Source organism: Pinus tabuliformis, chromosome 7 (assembly GCF_031772625.1).
Source record: "Pinus tabuliformis cultivar Carrire ecotype Pingquan chromosome 7, CPIR1, whole genome shotgun sequence".
NCBI classification, from domain to species: domain Eukaryota; kingdom Viridiplantae; phylum Streptophyta; class Pinopsida; order Pinales; family Pinaceae; genus Pinus; species Pinus tabuliformis.
In genome coordinates this window covers 858,531,585-858,538,469 of record NC_142293.1, presented here as the reverse complement: position 1 = coordinate 858,538,469, position 6,885 = coordinate 858,531,585, and positions in this window count along the sequence as shown.

Here is a 6,885-nt window from a genome sequence, read left to right as displayed (position 1 = left end):
CTCATTAACTTTTGTACTCTCGAACAACAACAATCCACAAACATGCTTCCTTCGCTACAATTACTCATCAATATGGCACAGGTTATCTCACTTCAAACAAATTATAATAACATGAGATATGATGCTAGTATACAAGAGATTTTTTTTACGTCATATCAATAGTGACTTCAAAGCCTTCAAAATGTATTGAATTATGCTACATGGAACAGTGGAAAATTGCTAAAAAAGTTTATTGTGCATCATAGATCAATTTCTAGACCTGGGTGCTCTTTTCACTAGACATATTGAATTTTTTGATATCCCATTTATACCTATATGTAAAAAATATACACCAGACCGAGGCTTAAACTTATTTAAAATCTTAAACATAAATAGGGCCTCCTTTCCATAGCTTATTTCTTGACAAGGATTACATTGCAAGTAGTGACATTTATAACATATTTATAAGTGCATTCTATAAGTATGGTAATATTAATGAAGCTCTAAAGGCCTTTAATCAGTTGGAATCTGAAGGATAAGCTCCAAATATATAGACATGCAAGATTCTGCTAGATACTCTTCACAATGTAGGTAGAGAATTTCAACCTCTACTAATACTGCTCTCCTCCGATTAATCTCTTCTTTATCAACTCTCCACAGCTTCTTCATAGCAATCACTTTGCCTCCTGGCATTTATTCTCTATAGATTGAGCCAGTTGCTCCACTTCCCACCATGTGAGCACTCTCCAAACACTCCAGAACATCTTCTATTGTAAAGCTCAGTTCTTGGAAGGCAGTCATCTTCCATTGGTCCTCTTCAAGATTTTCCTCCCTATATTTCCCACCACCAGCATGACCCATAAACTAGTTTTAGTAACATCTTTTTCCAACTATGAGAATGAATACTGCTAAACCAGGAAACCATATAATCTCCCATATATTATGGAATTTCTTCTTAGTATTTGGCATGTAATATGAGGAAGCAGTGAGGTAAGGGTCATTTAAATTCTTGCATTGAGACTCTGCTAGGACTCTGCAACAGAGACCTGGGCTTCCTGTGAAAAACTTATTGTCTATGCTTCTAAAAAGCCCATCTGAAGGCACAGGGCCTGAGAGATGATTGAAGGAGACAGTATGTTTTGTGAAACAATTACTCAAAAATAGACAACAATCCTGGTAAATAAATACATAATCATCATAAACTTTGAAAGTGGGCAAACAAATATAGATTTGGGTATGTGTGTATGTAGCATGGAAAATTGTGATCAATCCAGCATTCCAGATACCAATTAAAAAATAAGCTACATCGTCGACATAAAAGTCGAGAAAAAAAAACCAATGTCCTACAAAATTGAAGAGTCAAAGCATTGAATGCCCTCAGAATCATAACAATACAAAGAAAATTCTCATCATCATTCTCATTGACTTTTGTATTCTAGAAAAACATTCCAAAAGCATGCCTCCTTTGCTACACTTACTCATCAATATGGCACAGGTTATCTCATTAATCATAATTTATTATTTACCAAAAATTGGTATTTAAATAACTCATATCTAACTATTAGTTGTTTTTTCTTTTTCTCTTAGTATGTCTTCTTGATTCACTTTGTTATAAATTTTATAAGAATTTCTTAAAATCATAATTGAGTCATGTAATTTACAGAGGAAGAGTTTAGAGCATTGAATCCATTTATGTATTTAAAAATCATTTTTAAATAACAATAAATCTTAATTTTATCCAAAATTGTATGTACTAAATTTTAGTGAGAAAGGCCAAAATTAAAACCGTCCTTCAAATTATATTAATCATGAAAATTTATCACAATATAACCTAGTGCATTACTAATTTTAATTCATAAATATACACACCATATTCATATAATGTAAAAATTATATTGGAATTAAAATATGTTTTATTTTTAAAATATAATTATTTTCTGGCTAGTTGATATTGGAATGAAAATGTGTTTTGAATTTAAAATATAGTTATTTTATCTACGAATTAGTTGTAAGGTTCACATGATAAAGAAAAATATTCTTATGATAATTTATAAAAATACTCAATGAAAATACTCTTCATGCCAAAATAATAACTTAATAATATTTTAAAACTAAGAGAATAAGTTATCATAAATATAATAATTAAAAATTAAAAATATATATAATTAGCATTTGCACCAAAGGACACTTATAAGTATTTTCAATGAAACTTGCATATGTGTTTGGATTTTGCACAAGTTTGCACCAGAGAAGTTTTCCAAGGCTTGTGATCAATTGTAATATGCCTTTGTGTTATGAAACCAGCTCACAAAAAGATAGAAAAGATAGATCAACACCTTAGAATTTAGCCTCTTCGAGGGGGCAACCTCCTTTACATTACACAAATGAATGATTCTTTGATGATTCAAATGACAAAACCTCCTTTCTATATATAGGAGTCTAAGGAGTTACAATATAACCCGGCCGACCTAACAATAATAATATAATGGCACAAAAATAACAATAGAGGGATTCTATGGGGCACAGTAATAACAATATGGGGACAATAGCGGCACAACAATATTAATAAGTGATACAACTACAATAGTAATGGGGTAATCACTAGTATTATAGGGACCTAACATGCCCCTCTCCTTAAAAAAAGTGTTGTCCTCAGCGCTTGAGTAGTTCTGGATACTTCTGTATAAAATTCTCATCCTCCCATGTGGAATCTTTAGCGAATAAGTTCTTCCACTTGATGAGATACTCCGAAATTGATCGATTTCGTAGCTGTCGAGTTCTTGTTTCTGTGACTGATTTTGGTTCCAATATAATTTTTCCTTCCTCGTCAAGTTCTGGAAATATTATTTGAACTGGGAGCTTGTCACCTATAACCTTCTTTAAACATGAAACATGGAAAACTAGGTGCACTCGAGAAGCTGCAGGAAGCTCCAAGTTGTATGCCATAGTACCAATCTTTTGCAACACCTTGTATGGACCATAATATTTTGGTGATAATTTATTATCCTTCTTAGCTTGCTTGAGGGGCATTTGTTTATATGGTTGTAGCCGTAGGAATACCTAATCACCTACATCAAAAATTCTTTCGCTGCGATGTTGATCTGCCTGTTGTTTCATTCTATTCTGTGCCAACACGAGGTTATCCTTCATGAGTTGGAGGACTTGTTGTTGATGCTCAATGTGATGTTGCACCACTTGAACCTTAGAATTTTCTCTTAAATATGATGTGATGGATGGTGGTTGATATTCATAAAGTGCCATAAATGGGATCATTTTTGTTGCTATATGGAAGGAAGTGTTATACCACCATTTAGCCAGAGGCAACCATTTGACCCATTGTGTCTGTTTATCAAAGCAACGAAGATATCCTTCCAAAAATTTGTTTACTATCTCATTTTGCCCACCAGATTGAGGATGATAAGATGAGCTATGAGCTAACTGAGTACCAAGACAAGAAAATAATTCTGTCCAAAAATTTCCAGTGAAAATGGGATCTTTGTCACTTACAATAATCTTTGGGTTTCCATGTAGCTTTTGAATTGTTTCCATAAATGCAGTAGAAACTGTACTGGCTTTAAATGGATGTGATAATGCAAAAAAGTGTGCATACTTGGTAAGTTTGTCAACTAACACCATGATGACACTCTTTCCCTCAGACTTGGGTAAACCTATGATAAAATCCATTGAAACCTCCTCCGAACGTTGGCTTGGAATGGATAAAGGTTGTAATATACCTGGGGTCTTAATTGTTTCAACTTTATTTTGTTGGCAAACCAAACATTTCGCCACAAAATTTTGAATATCCGATTTAAGGCCATCCAAAAAAAATTCCTTCTTAACCCTGTGGTAAGTTTTTAAAAATATTGAGTGCCCTCTTAAGGGAGAAGTGTGCAATTCCATAAGAATATTTTGTTTGAACTGGGAATTCTTACAGAGGTATAAGTGATCTTTGTACCATAACGAATCACTTTTCCAGCTAAATGTATTATATGTACTGGAATCTTGTTGTAACTTTCAAATAAGTGCCCACACTTCTTCATCATTCTTCCATTCCTCCCTTGCTTCGTTTATCCAATCTGGTTGGATAATAGAAATGGCGCACAACAATGCTTCCACATCCTCATCCTTTCTTGAGAGTGCATCTTCCACCACATTTTGCTTCCCTTTTTTGTAGATGATTTCAAAGTCATAACCCAACATCTTTGTGACCCACTTTTGTTGCTCTTCAGAGGATAATATTTGTTCTAAAAAGTATTTAAGGCTATCATGATCCGTTTTTACCTTGAAGAGTCTTCCCATTAGGTAGGGTCACCATTTCTTAAGTGCATGTAGTATTGCCAACATTTCCTTCTCATAAATAGCTTTGTGTAAAAACTTTCCCATGATTGGACAACTTTCAAAAGCAATGGGTCTTTCAACTTGCATTAAAACAGCACCAATTCAATTTCGTGAAGCATCACATTCCACAATAAAGGTTTTTGTGAAGTTCGATGTAGCTAAGACTAGTGCTTGGCACATTGCCTCTTTAAGATGTTCAAATGCCTTTGTTGCTTCTGGAGTCCATGAAAATGCATCTTTCTTCAATAATGTTGTTAGTGGTGTTGCTATTCTCCCATAATTCTTAACAAACTTGCGATAATACCTTGTCAACCCGAGAAATCCTCGCAGATTCTTTATGGATGTGGGGATTTTCCATTCCTTAATGGCTTTAATTTTGCTAGGGTCTACCTTAACTCCTTTATGAGATACAATATGACCCAGGTATTCCACCTCTTGTACTCCAAAGAAACATTTGGATCTTTTTGCATATAATTGTTTCTCCTCCAATAGTTGTAGCACCCTGTCAACATGTTCAACATGATCCTTCCAAGACTTGCTGTAGATTAGTATATCATCAAAAAATACTAACACAAATTTTCTAAGGAAGGGTTTGAAAATGGAATTCATCAAACCTTGAAATGTAGAAGGTGCATTGGTAAGGCCAAAAAGCATGACCAAAAATTCATAATGACCCTCATGAGTTCTAAGTGTTGTTTTCGGAATGTCTTCAGTCTTCATTCTGATTTGATGATATCCTAAACGAAGATCCAACTTGGTGAAGTAAATTGATCCATGCAATTCATCCAGTAATTCATCAATGACAAGAATGGGAAACTTATCTTTAATAGTGAGCTTGTTGAGTTCCCTATAATCCGGACACATGTGCCATGATCCATCCTTCTTGTGCACCAATACTACTGGAGCAGAGAAAGAACTTTGACTAGGTTGAATTATACCAGGCTCTAGCATTTCTGCAACCATATGTTCAATTTCACACTTTTGGGCATAGGGATATCTGTACAGCCTCATGTTTGGAGGAACACTTCCTCGAATCAGATGAAGAGCATGATCATGATCACGAATAGGTGGGAGACCTTTAGGAGTCTCAAATACCTTGGAATGATTGTCCAAGACTTTTTGGAGATCTGGAGAAATAGATGATTTCAACGTGGAAACATATAGCAAACATAATTATGCAATTAGACCTCTTTGTTCCTTTTTTAGAAGCTTTGTCATACTTTTAGAGCTGATTATCTTTCCCAGTTTCCCTGTAATACCCCTTAATTCAACTTCCTTTCCTTTCGCAGAAAATTTCATAAAAAGTTCTTGAAAATTAAAAGCTATTGTACCCAAGGGTTGTAGCCATTGGACTCCTAGTACAACATCAACACCTCCCATTGGAATGGAAAGCATTGGGCTAGTCAATACATATTCTCCCATGGATAGCTTGATATTATGACACTTTCCAGAGCAATTTATTGTTCCTCCATTTGCAACCATCACTTGACACTCTGGTGTTGGATATAGGAAGAAATTCAATTCTTTTGCTATCATACAATGAATAAAATTGTGGGTACTTCCTGAATCAATTAACACTATTACCTTTTTCTTCTTGATTTTTCATTCTATCTTGATGGTTTGAGGAGTGGTAATTCCAGCCAATGCATTACAAGATATGGTCGGATTCATTTCTTCTTTATCTAGGCTTTGTTCCTAGAGTATATCCTCTTCTTTTGACCTTTCTTGCTCCTTTTCTTCTTCCTCTTCATAATCTATGTAGAATACTTTCTTCTCAACACACTTATGACCTTTAGTGTATTTGCTATCACAACTGTAACAAAGCCCTTCTGCTCTTTTTTCTTCCAATTGTTGTGGTGTCAACCTTATAGGTTGTGGAAGACTAGGGGAAACAACACTTCCATCTTTATAGTTGTGAGTGGTATGCTTCCTGGTTGCCATAATTTTGCTTTCCATTTTTCTTGCTAACCTGAATGCCTTCTCTAATGAATCAGGTTCCAAAGGCGAACATCATGTTGGATATTATCCTTTAAAGTCCCTATGAACACTTCAATCCTATGCTCCTCTGGAATATTTTTTACCCTTATGTTCAATTTTTGGAACTCCTCAATGTGCTCCATTATTGAACCCTTTTGTTTGAGACTTATCAATTGCCTAAAAAAAGTGCTGCTTTTTGTATCCTCATAATGTGCTATCAATTCTTCTGTAAAACTTGCCCAAGTGATAATTTGTTTACGAGAGCAAATCCATTGATACCATACAAACTGATTTGGTTCCAAATATAAAGTTGCAATACATACCTTTTGTGTGTTTTGCACATTATTGAGATCGAAAAATTGCTCCATCTGTAATATCCATGCTACGGGATCCTTGCCATCAAACTTCCTAATATCGATTTTTGGAATATGGTGGGTCTTCGATCCAACATTAGAGTCCATGAAATCATGATTAACATTTCTTTTGTTTGCATCATGAGTTTCCTTTACTACCCTTTCACCATTAGTAAGTATTTCTTGTAGAAAATTTGTCAAATCTGTCTTCAAATCTGCCATGCCTGTCTTCAAATAT